This window comes from Mustela erminea, chromosome 14 (assembly GCF_009829155.1).
Source record: "Mustela erminea isolate mMusErm1 chromosome 14, mMusErm1.Pri, whole genome shotgun sequence".
Classification (NCBI taxonomy): domain Eukaryota; kingdom Metazoa; phylum Chordata; class Mammalia; order Carnivora; family Mustelidae; genus Mustela; species Mustela erminea.
In genome coordinates, this window is record NC_045627.1 from 43433789 (window position 1) to 43445883 (window position 12095).

Genomic DNA, 12095 nt, shown 5'->3' on the forward strand with positions numbered 1-12095 from the left:
AGCCTAGTCTGCATACTGCCCAGGAACTTAGGGAAGTCCTTGTGAGATATGGGGCTTGGGCCCCTCGGAAAGATGGAAAGAAGGACATTAGGACAAGAGGGGCCAAGAGGCAACCTTGCCCCCTGGGAAGCACCATGCCCATTGTTGTAGGCGGGACCATTGGGTTGCATAGACTACAGTCATGTGAACCAGCTCCTGTGCTGGGCAGAACATGGTGGTTGGAAAAGGACAGGGGCCTGTAGATGGAAAGCAAGGTCAGTGGGGCTTATGGTGGTGGGGTCAAGGAGGCTACCAGAGAGGGAGGCAGTTCCCCTCTGTCTGTATCTCTATTCTCCCATCTCTCTTGGGCTGTGTGGTCTTTGTCCTTTGACCATCTCTGAGCAGCCTTTCTGCTGTTTTCTGCTCTGTAGGCAAGATTCCTTTGCTTACTCATGGCTTCTTTGCCCCCCACCCCCCAGCTTGTTTGCAGATGGCATGGTTTGCTGTGGAGCCCACTGTGGCCATGACTACATAACCCACAGTGCCTATCCCTGTCTAACTTGGTCCAAATTCTTAGGAGGAAAAAACCTGACAGATTGCTGGTAGCCAGCAGATGTCTTAAGAACCTTGATGTTTTTAGGCCAGGTATCCAACTCCAATCGAGTCAGAGGAGAACAGGTAATACAAGCAGGGCCACTTAGAGCTGCCCCTGTAGCTGGGGCTGCGGGCAGGCAAATACACCTGCCACAGGCCAAGGGTCAGTTGAAGCTGTTTGTCTCACTCCAGGCTGTGGGCAGGAGAGCAGAACCAACAGCAGTTTCTTGGGGTCTGATTTTCTCCTGATGGGCAGCTGGCTGCCTCCTCAAGTCTTTGGGCAGGAAGGTTGTACCGTTAAGGAGGCCTCAAAGAGCACAGTTTGCTGGTGGGCTTTTCCTGAACTCAGATCACTTTGAGCCCATAAGGGAGGGAAGGCATTGTGGGAGAACATACCACCTGGAATCCCATTTAATTCTCATAACCTGCCAGGAAAAATGGGCCTGCTGACTCCTGTCACACAAACAGTGACATGTTTATTTGTTGATGAGGCATTTACTGAGTGCTTCCTGGGTGCCGAGGCTGTGTTGGCTGTTGAAGATACGGCGGTATGCAGTGGCTCACATTACTGCGAGCGCACTGTAGAACAGAGACCATGGGAAGGAAGAGGGTGCTGCATATTTATCCCTTTTAGTACTCTGAACAACCCAATGAAATAATATGTGTTTTTAACCCATTTCACAGATAGGGAAAATGAAGTCCAGAGAGGTTAACCTTTTGTAGATCACACAGCTCGTAAGTGGCACAGTCTGAAGATGAACCCAGGCCTGCTGGCCTCTTATCATTTAGGCCAGGAAATCTGTGTAGAGATAGATTTTGCTGGCCAAGGGGTTCTTGGGAAGTAAAGTTCCTATGGCCTTTGTCTTAGTTGGCTCCTTCCATTCCTAAAGGAGTGGTGCGGAGTAGGAGTCCTGGGCATGCCCCTCCCATCTTCCCCCTTCATTTCCAGAGCTTCATTCTGCTTTCTCCGTACTTTGCTAGTCTTCCTTGTGTGGTTTTCCCATGCCAAGGTCACAGAGACTCTTGGCCTTCTTGTAGGCCACATCATCACATCATGTGCTGTGGTCTGAATGTCTGTGGCCCCCAAAATTCGTGTACTGAAATCATAATCTCCCAGGTGGTATTGTTGGAGGTGGGGCCTTTGCAAGATGTTCAGTCCTCAAGAACAGGATTGATATTCTCATGAAGGAAACCAGAGAGAGCTCTCTCACCCCTTTCACCAGATGAGGACCCAGTGAGAAGTCTGTGGCCCAAAAGAAGGTCCTCACTAGGCAGTGCTGCTACCATGTTCATAGATTTCCAGCCTCCAGAAAGGCGAGAAATAAATTCCTGTTGTTTATAAGCCCCCTAGTCTGTGGTGTTGTGTTATAGTAGCCCTTTTTTTTTTTTTTTTAAAGATTTTATTTATTTATTTGACAGAGAGAGCACAAGCAGGGGGAGCAGCAGGCAGAGGGAGAGGGAGAAGAAGGCTCCCTTCTGAGTAAGGAGCCTAATGTAGGTCTTGATCCCAGGACCCTGGGATCATGACCTGAGCTGAAGGCAGACACTTAACCCACTGAGCCATCCAGGTGCCCCTGTTTTATAGTAGCTCAAGTGAACTAGGGTGCAGTATGTGTGTCAGAGAGCCCTGCTGACCCAGATGACCAAGTGGGGCCATGTTTGTGGCTGCCCCTGCCAGCCATTTCCTCTGTGTTCCTGTGGACCTCCCCTCTGCTGGGGTTGTGTGCTCACTGAAGAGACAAGCTGTGTGTGTGAGGGAGAGAGTATTAGACATCAAAGCAGGCCTTGGCATAGGGTCTTTTGATGGGCAAAGTGACAAAGTGACAGTCCTTAATTGGCCAGCATAAGAGCCAACTGTGTCCTACTACATCCATACAGTCCTCTTGATTCCTTCAAGGGCAGCTGTGCTGGGAACCATGTGGCAGCCAGCTCTTAGAGCTCTGCAGGAATCAGGCGGGGCTGGAGAACAAGGAACAGCCTTCCCTCTGATTTTGAGAGCCCAGCTTTCTGGAACTGGGGTGAGGGCCTTCTCCCTTCTCCATCGTACCTGATGGCCTTCATCACTACTGAGAGAAGGAAATTCTGGTCCAGAGTGTTTAGCTCCTAGGCTTTTCTAACTTTTTGTATTCTAGTGATCCCAGAAACTGCCAGGGAGAGTGTTGATGAAGCAATAGTCTTATTTGGGTAAGTTAGGAGAATGGGAGACCTTGAGGTCCTTGCTGGCCCAGGACCTCCATGTTAGCTGTGGAGAGAAGACGAGGCAATGTCAGAGCCCTGACCTGGCAGAAGGACATGCTTTGATGTCATGGGAAGCATGAGTACAGGATCCGGGAGGCTTGGAGCCAAGCTGTAGGAAGGTAGTTATTAATAATAACACAGTCTTATTGTAGGTTGAATACCTTATATAAGCATCTTACATATTTTAATTCATTTAGTGTTCATGACAACCTTATGAAATAGGTTCATTATTACCTCTTTTAGAGACGATGAAATTGAGGCACAGAGTAAGTGACTTGCCCAAGGTCACAATAGCCCTGAGCGGACAGTCAGTGGCTATGCTAGCTGGCTGTGCGATCTGGAGCAGGGCTCTGGGCCTCTTCCCATGGAGTAGCTGGTCTTGTAGCACCCTGCTTGTTGTTGTCTGCTACATTTTGACACGGCAGTCTGGCCTTGGACTCTCCCAAGGGTGTGAGATAGCAAGGGGTGGAGCTCTCTTCCCAGGGACAAAGGAGCTGCCCAGATGATGTCATCGTATAGCCGCCAGAGCCAGCCTTTCCCGGTTGATCACACTACTCATTAATCCTCACGTAAAACACAATTTGGGACCAGGCTCCAGACCCTGTAGTTGCTCTCATGTTTTCATGTGCCTGATAAACGATTCTGCTGGAAGAGGCGTGAAGGGCATCTGTGAAAAGTGGTTCTGAGCAAGATTCTTTAAGACCCTTTTACGAATTTCTATCCATTTTGAGACTGCCCTGGGACTGAGAAATGAGAATGCTCACAGTACCAGGAAGGCCTTTGGTCTAGAGTCAGGAAGCCTGTACTATCTTCTCACTGGAAATTAGGGAGAAGATTGCTTGCAGAGCTGCTGAGCCCATTTTTTTCACTGCACATTGAGGGGTTGGGGGGAGAGGGAGCTCAGGTCCAGACAGGGGAAGGAGGGGCTTGAGGTTGACCGGCATTAGTTCCAGCATTGAGACCCTTAGGGCCACACCTGGCCTTCCTCCCTGCCCAGCTAATGTAGATGGAACACTGTTACCATGCTCCACCTGGATTGTCTCCACTTAATATCTGGACCAACCCAAGATGCTTAAGACTGTTTACAGATAAGGAAACTGAGGCCCAAATGGCAGAACCAGAATTTGGCTCTAAATGCTTTCTTACTTATATTCCTTATGTGTCCTTTTAATATTAAGACCTCTTTATGAATATTTTCCAGAGTGCTTTTTCTTTCATGCACAGACCACCTGGTAGAGATAATTCCTGAATCAACAATCAGGACGGCCAGTTCCTCCTCTGTTAGTCCCAAGTTCAAATCCTAGCTCCACCATGTACTAACTGTGGCCTTGAACAAATCATGTAACTTAAAACCCTGGTTCCTACTTTGTAAATTGGAGGTAATAATGTCTAAATTACAGGGAAGATTTTATTTGTTTATTTGACAGAAAGATCACAAGTAGACAGAGAGGCAGGCAGAGAGAGGAAGGGAAACAGGCTTCCTGCCGAGCAGGGAGCCCAATGTAGGGCTCCATCCCAGGACCCTGAGCTGAAGGCAGAGGCTTAACCCACTGAGCCACCCAGGCGCCCTGATTTATGTTGTTTTGAGCCATGAAGTTTGTGTTAATTTGTTAATAGGAGCAGTAAGAAATCAATACAAGATCTGTATTTAGTATTTTCTACTCAAATTCCATAGGCATTTATAAGCAACCCGTCCGGAGTAGGCACTGTGCTAGGTACCTCACCTAAATGTGTCTCTATAAACAGCGTGATGAATGGGTGCAGGAGCTTCCGTGCAGAAGAGGCCAGCAGGAATCCCAGCCTTACTGCTCATTAGTGGTGTGACCTTGGGCCAGTCATCTGACCTCTCTGAGCCTCAGTTTTCATGTCTGTAAAGGAGAGAGTTTTACACATGAAAGTACTTGACATGGCTAGATACTCAGTAGCTTCTAACATAATTCATATTGCTGCCTGCTTCCTCCAACTCAGATGCACGGCACCATGCTTCCCCAGGAGAGCCCTTGTCTGGGGAAAGCAGACTTGTGGGTTTTGTGTTCAGTGCCTCCTGTCTCTGGGGTTCTCCTGGGGAATGGGCAGCTGGCCTGCCCAGCAGTACCCAGGGCAGGGTTAGTGTCAGATGTGGGGAAGAGCTCCCTTTCAGCCAGCGCTCTTCAGAGTTGGAGCCAGCAACTTGCCCCCCTGGTTTTCAGGGGACCCAGGTGTTACGGCTGCCCATCCTAGGGCTTCGGATGCGGATCTTTGATGTCAGCACCCCACGTGGTCACATGTCGTCTTAGAGCTCACTGGTGTGACTGAAAGATGGGCATCTTGCAGTCTGGAATTTGTGTCTCTGTCCTTGCCTTCATGTCTGTAGAGCTCCACACTGCTCAGGAATACAGGCTTTATTTCAGGACTAGCAAAATCACATGGATTGCACTTTGTTTTGGGTTGGTGGGTTAGAACAGTATTTTGGTAAATGTACACACTGAAAATTGCCCACTTTTTTTTTTTTTTTTTTAAATTCTGCTTTGGCAAGTCTTCATTTTTCACTCCACTCAGAGCTCCAAGATAAAAGTAGTCTGAGCTGGTGTTTCCTCCAGCTAGTATCTATCTGTTTTTGAAGAGGCAGATTCCCCTTTTGAAGCCCTGTCCCATTCAGTATCTCCTGTAATGCTCTCAGCAGCTCTCTGAGGGCTGTATTCTCAATCTGCTGCTCTGATGTTCGAGCAGGATGAACAGGCAAGGGTACTAGGTGTGCAGACGATACCACTCTGCCTGTGGTTCTGGTCGTTTCCTCCAGCATTCATTCCGATTGCTCTGGGCTTGTGCTGCACTGATGGCTACTTATTTGGATAGTATCCCTGGTCATCCCCATTTTACAGGTGAGAAAACCCATATAGATGAAGGACGTGTGCCAGGCATTGCAACTGAGCCCAGGGCCCTTGACTCTGAGATCCCATGAGCTTTTCCCGCCCAAGCTGCCCCTCTTTATGGGAGGTTAAATCACTCTGCCTTTAAAGACCCCATTACAATACCTTGGTTTCTTCTCTTTTTACCACCTCGAAGCGGCTGTAAAAATATTAAAACCAATTGCCGTCATCTTTCAGACTGCTGCGTTTATGAGATGTAGCTTTCAAATGAATGGAAATAATCGGAAACTCCCTCCCCGTTTCATTCTATGGGGGCATTTCAGATTTATACAATATTTCTGAAAGCTCTTATAATAGGGCATATGCACTTAGGGCATTAATGAAGTCGGCTCAGCGCTGGCTGGTCTCATTTCATGGAGCTAATTGTTAAGTGTTTTGCATACTTACAATTGAACTAAATTATTCCAAGCTAGCTGGTTTCAGGAAGTGTTAATTATATTTCAGTAAAGGAAAATCAAGGCTAAAAAATCATCCACTTAGAGCTTATCTATTTATGAACATCTCATTCTAGAGATCTCAAACATATATTTTAACGCCATGTGAATATTGAGATTAATATTTCTTCACCAAAGAAACCTTTCTTCCTTCTTTGAATAGCCCTCCTCCCCCCAACCCATCCTTCCAGCTTTATTCAGCAGCCTAGTCTGGAAGTTGAAAGAAGCCTTCCTTTGTATTTCTGGCGCCTTGAATCTTTAAGTTGGATGCCAGGAACAGCATTAGTTCCATTCATCCTGAGACCAACTGGCCTTCTGTAAATGATATTAAGTAATTAATTTATGGGTCCTGCACAGGCCATTTAGGACCCAGTGCTTCCTTGCTCCTGGGTTCTATTTTGAGGAACTTAGGAGTTTTTACCTGAGACTTGGGTTGGAGAGGCTGAGTGACCAAGCATTGGCACTCAGGTCTCAGAACAAGACGAGGGGATGGGGGATGGGAGAGGAGCAGGTCTAGGGGGATCTACAATGCTTGAATAGTCTATTCACACTTCTCTTCCTACTCATTGGACCAGAAGGTCTGAGTGAATGCCTAACCAGAAGTTAGTCTAGTTTCTTTTGCATCTGTTGCTCAATTTCTTTTCTATTTGTTTTTATCTTTTTGTTCATCCACTCATGTACGCATTCATTTTCTCATTCAGTACACACACAGCGAGCATCACAGGAGAATACTGGACTAGGGGCTGGGCATAGAGAGCTGAGGGTGGCGGAGCACCCCCCCTCAGGACCTCTCATAATACAGAAAGAGACTGGAGAGCTTGTTAAAGCAGGGGTGCTGGGCCTCACCCCAGAGTTTCTGATACAGCAAGACTAGGGAGGGCTCATGATTTACATATTGAAACAGCTCCCAGGTGACACTGATGCTCTAGTCCAGGGATCTCCCTCTGAGAAACACTGGGAGACTCATGGGACTTAGAAATTATATCCCAAGACCATCTAGATTTTTCTGTAGACATACAGATGGCCAACAGACATCATCAGGGAAATGCAAATGTAAACCACAATGAGATACCACTTTACACATGTCAGAATGACCAAAATAAAAAACACAAGAAATAACCACGGGCGGGGATGTGGAGGAAAAGGAACCCTCCAGCACTGTTGTTCTGTTGTTGGAAGTGCAGATTGGTGCAGCCATGGTGGAAAACAGTATGGAGGTTCCTCCAAAAATTAAAAATAGAATTGCCATATGATCCAGTTATTATGCTGGTTGTTTCCACATAGAAAGTGAAAACACTGATTTGAAAAGACACATGTACCCCTATGTTTATTGCAGCATTGTTGACAATAGCTAAGATATGGAAGCAGCCCAGGTGTCCATTGATAGATGAATGGATAAAGAATGCACAAAGAATGCACACACACACACACACACATACAGGAATATTAGCCATAAAAAAATGAAAATTTGTCATTTGCAAGACCACTGGTGGAGCTAGGGAGTATTATGCTAAGTGAAGTAAGTCAGCCAGAGAAAGCCAAATACCGTATGATTTCACTCATGTGGACTCTAAGAAACAAAACAAAGAGACAAATAAAAAACAGACTCTTAAATACAGAGAACAGACTGATGGCTACCAGAGGGGTGGTGCGTGAAATAGGTGAAGGGGGTTAAGAAGACACTTGCCTTGAGCACTGAGAAATGTATGGAATTGTTGAATCATTATATCGTACACCTGAACTAACACTGTAGGATTGGTAAAAAAGAAAAGATTTGTATCTAAATTTATATATATGCATATATATAAATTTATATATATGCTATAAAGCTAGATTTGTATATAAATTTTTATATATGCATATATATGTTTTATATATGTTTATATATTTATATATGATATATATGTATATATATATTTATATATGCTGTAGAGCTTTTTTTGGCTAGCAGATGAGAGAGGCATTTTTTTCACAAAGTTTTTTCCATTTAAAAAAATCACTTTTTGGGCGCCTGGGTGGCTCAGTGGGTTAAGCTGCTGCCTTCGGCTCAGGTCATGATCTCAGGGTCCTGGGATCGAGTTCCGCATCGGGCTTTCTGTTCAGCAACGAGCCTGCTTCCCCCTCTCTCTCTGCCTGCCTCTCTGTCTACTGTGATCCCTGTCTGTCAAATAAACAAATAAAATCTTTAAAAAAAAATCACTTTTTTCTTGTAAATAATGAATGGAAAATAAGCAATATGTGTCGAGAAATGGATGTCGAGTGGCTGGTCAGTCTCATGAAACTGTACAACCCCATGCACAGTAGCCTTCCAGAATGAGATTCAAGTCCACACTTGTACAACATGACAAGTTATGCCTTTGCAGGGGCCTCCAGGGATGCTCACACGTATAGGGGACCTTGGGTGGAGTTAATATTTAAATAGCAGCGATGGGGCACCTAGGTGGCTCAGTGCGTTAAGCCTCTGCCTTCAGCTCAGGTCATGATCTCAGGGTCCTGGGATTGAGCCCTGCATCGGCTCTCTGCTCGGCAGGGAGCTTGCTTCCTCATCTCTCTCTCCGCCTGCCTCTCCGCCTACTTGTGATCTCTGTCTGTCAAATGAATAAATAAAATCTTAAAAAAAAAAACCCAGCAGTGATGCGAATATCATCTCAGTGTTAATCTACACATGCCCCAGTCTACCCAAAGCTTATATAGGCCTGACCTTGATATGTAGGCATGGAAGAAGACACATTAACTTGGAGACAGAAGAGGATCAGGGAAGTTCAGTCTACCTGGGGCTCAAAGGATGAATAAGAGTCTGCTAGGACTGGAGTGAAGGTGGGGTGAAGAATATTTTGGGCAGAAAGGACAGTCTGCAAGGCACTGAAGTGAGAAAAGGCAGGGCTTGTTCAAAGAGCATAAAGAAGGGGTACAGGGACACCTGGGTGGCTCAGTCATTAATCGTCTGCCTTCAGCTCAGGTCATGATCCCGGGGTGCTGGGACTGAGCCCCGCCTTGGGCTCTCTGTGCAGCGGAGACCCTGCTTCTCTTTCTCCGCCACTTCTGCTTGTGTTCCCTCTCTGGCTGTCTCTCTCTCTCTCTCAAATAAGTAAATAAATAAAATCTTTTAAAAAAAATGTGGGTGCAGATATTGCTGTATATGCAGGGGGGAGAAGAAGGAGGAAGGCTGGGAGAGAAAGCAGGATTATGAAAACCTTGACTATTGAGCGGAAAAGCCAGACTTCGTTCTGAAATACAGGTGACAGAGTCAAGGAGAGTGACTCAGGCTGCTGTTGGGGGGGGGGTGGGATTAGAAGAGAAGTCTGGCAGGGCTGGGAGACTTTGGGAGGCAAAGTTAATGAAAATAAGATATAAATCAGTAAATGAATAAAACTTCCGTTCCTCAGCAGTAGTTGCCATGTTTCCAGGACTCATTTGCCACTCATAGCTAGTAACTGCCACTGGACAGTGCATATAGACTTCATCACTGCAGAATGTTCTATTGGATAGCACTAGTTAGATCAGAACCACGCTGTCTGGGTGGGTCCATGCACTACTCGTGGCAGGGAAAGATGGGTGTGGCAAGAGGGGACCAGACTGGAGCTACATTCAGGGATAGCAGGTGGGTGGAGTCGAAGCCGGCTCTTAACAGGGTCAAAATGATGGTAGTGGCCAGAAAAGGCCTAATTAGAGGTTGGAGGAAAGCTGGCACCAGCTGAGTCCTAGAAGCCCAAGAAGGAAGTTTCAATAAGTAGAAGCCACTGGTGAGGCTAGCTAGCAAAGGGCAGAAATGGTGAGGAGAGATGCAGCCTGGGCTGGTCAGCAGCTTTCTCCTGGAAGTTTGAATTGGGACACAGTGACTGAGGATATTAACTGTGGCCGCTGAGGCTGCTGTATTTGGGAGGCTATGAAGGCTTTGTGTGGGAAGATGAGCAGCCTGTCTGTGGAGAGAGTGGAACACAGCAGGTGTATGGACAGAAAGGAAGAGGACCACGCTCCTGAAAGGGACAGAGGCAGACAGCATGGCTTGATCACCTTCTAGTTCCCTTGAGGCCCTCTCTTCTCCCTGTGATACCTGGGCGTTTTCACAGCCATGCTAACCAAGGGCGGGGCAGGGGTGGGGCCAGTTCCGGGAATTTCCCTTTCTTACAACCCAGCGATCTCTAAATACACTGACTCCCTACTGCCCAGCCCAGGATGTGGCACATACAAATGTTTAGTCAAAGCTTGTCCAGTTGTGGAATTCCAGAGAGATTTGAATGATGGACAAGATTGAGATAAGCAGAGGGAAGGAGGAAGCCAAGGCTGCCTCTTCATCCTTTTGCCCATCCCCTTGAATGCACAGGGAAATACTGCTGGCAGGCCACTGAAAGATTTTCTCCTTCCCTCACCCCTTTGGCACCTGGAATATGGCGTCCCCCTCCTTCCTCCTTCCTGAAGCTACACGTGTGGCTGGCACTGTTTCTGATGTCTTGCCTTGCATCACTACACTCCCACATCAATTCAGGTGGTGGTTTAGAGCCAATTAAAATTTATAAGCCACAGGTAGTGAGTGAAATCCCAAGGATTAATTTGCTCAGTGGAGTATTAATCTGTGTAATGTCATAGGCGCTCCTTCAACAAACGTGGCAAGATGGAGCCGGGGAGGTACATCCCTTCCTGTGTTTTACTGTAAATGCTTTAATTGGTCCCACTGGGTTGAAGGTGGGGTGTGGCTCCGCCTCCTCTGAGCACAGTGAAAGGGCAGAGTCAGCTATTTGGGTTCCCCAGCTGAGCTGCCCAGAACTCAGCCCCCCTCTCTGCTATGCAGCAGACCCTACTGCCCCCTCCCTCCACCAGCAGAGACATGCCCTCTCTGACCAGCACTCCCTCCGCCCTGTGCTCCTTTTCTGTGCTGCAGGGGCAAGGCAAGGGAAGGAGCAGTAAGGGGCTGATTCTGTCAGCTCCCAGGACCTGCCACTTTCCAGGGTTTTGTAATTAGAATCCTTCTCAGTTAGGAGGTGCGGTGAATCAGCATCCAAATTAATAATGTGGCAGTGCCCACCTGTCCAGTCAGCCACCTTGCACAAGACTACCAAAGAGTCAGAGAGAGGATTTACTAATGCTGAGAGTGCAAAACTAGGGCTCCGTGGCTGGCTGGATGTGAGCCTGTCCAGTCAGCTTCGATGCTGGGGTTTGAGACACCTGGGTTCTAATTAAATTCCTTTCCCAAGCAGAGCTTGGCTGAAGAGAACCTTGTCTCAAGGGCACTCCGTTTCTTCCTGGAGAATGTAAACTTCAGTGTTGCAAGTCAGAGCAGTTACTGCAGCTGGTGACCCTGGAATTCAGAGGGGATTAAGTGGTTTGTCAGAAAGGTAAGCAGAGGCAGAACAGTTGGGAGCCACTTAATATAATGACTAAGAATTCTGGCTTTGGACCCGGATTCAAGTCCAAGTTCTCTACTTAAAAACTGGATGCTCTTAAGCAAATTAACTTCTCTGAGCTTGTTTTCCTATTACTAGAACGCGTAGCAAAACATCTACCTTGCAGGTTTGCACAACGTATAATGAAGTGTTTAGCTGGTGCTTGCAGATAGCCAACTCTTAACAAATAGTGTCTTTTATTATTGTTGTTAATAGTAGTGATTTAAAAAAAATACCCCAAGTCCCAGTCTCTCTCTGCTTTCCTCTCCCTTGGCCTCTCTCACCCTCACCTGTGCTTGGTGATAGTGAGCAGGATAGGGGAGGGGACAGCTTTGAAAAGGACAAAATTGGTGCTGAAGCAAAAGAGATTATTGTTACTAACAAGCGAAGTTGAAGGCTGCAGATTCCCGCATTCCAGGGATGGAATGGCTTGCTCTAATCACTTTGTAGGGGGGTAGTTCAGGACAAAATTTCTCCTCAGTTTCAGAGGATTCTTTCATTTATTTGAGATAGAGTGAGTGAGAGAGAGTGAGCACAAGCAAGGGAGCAGCAGGCAGAGA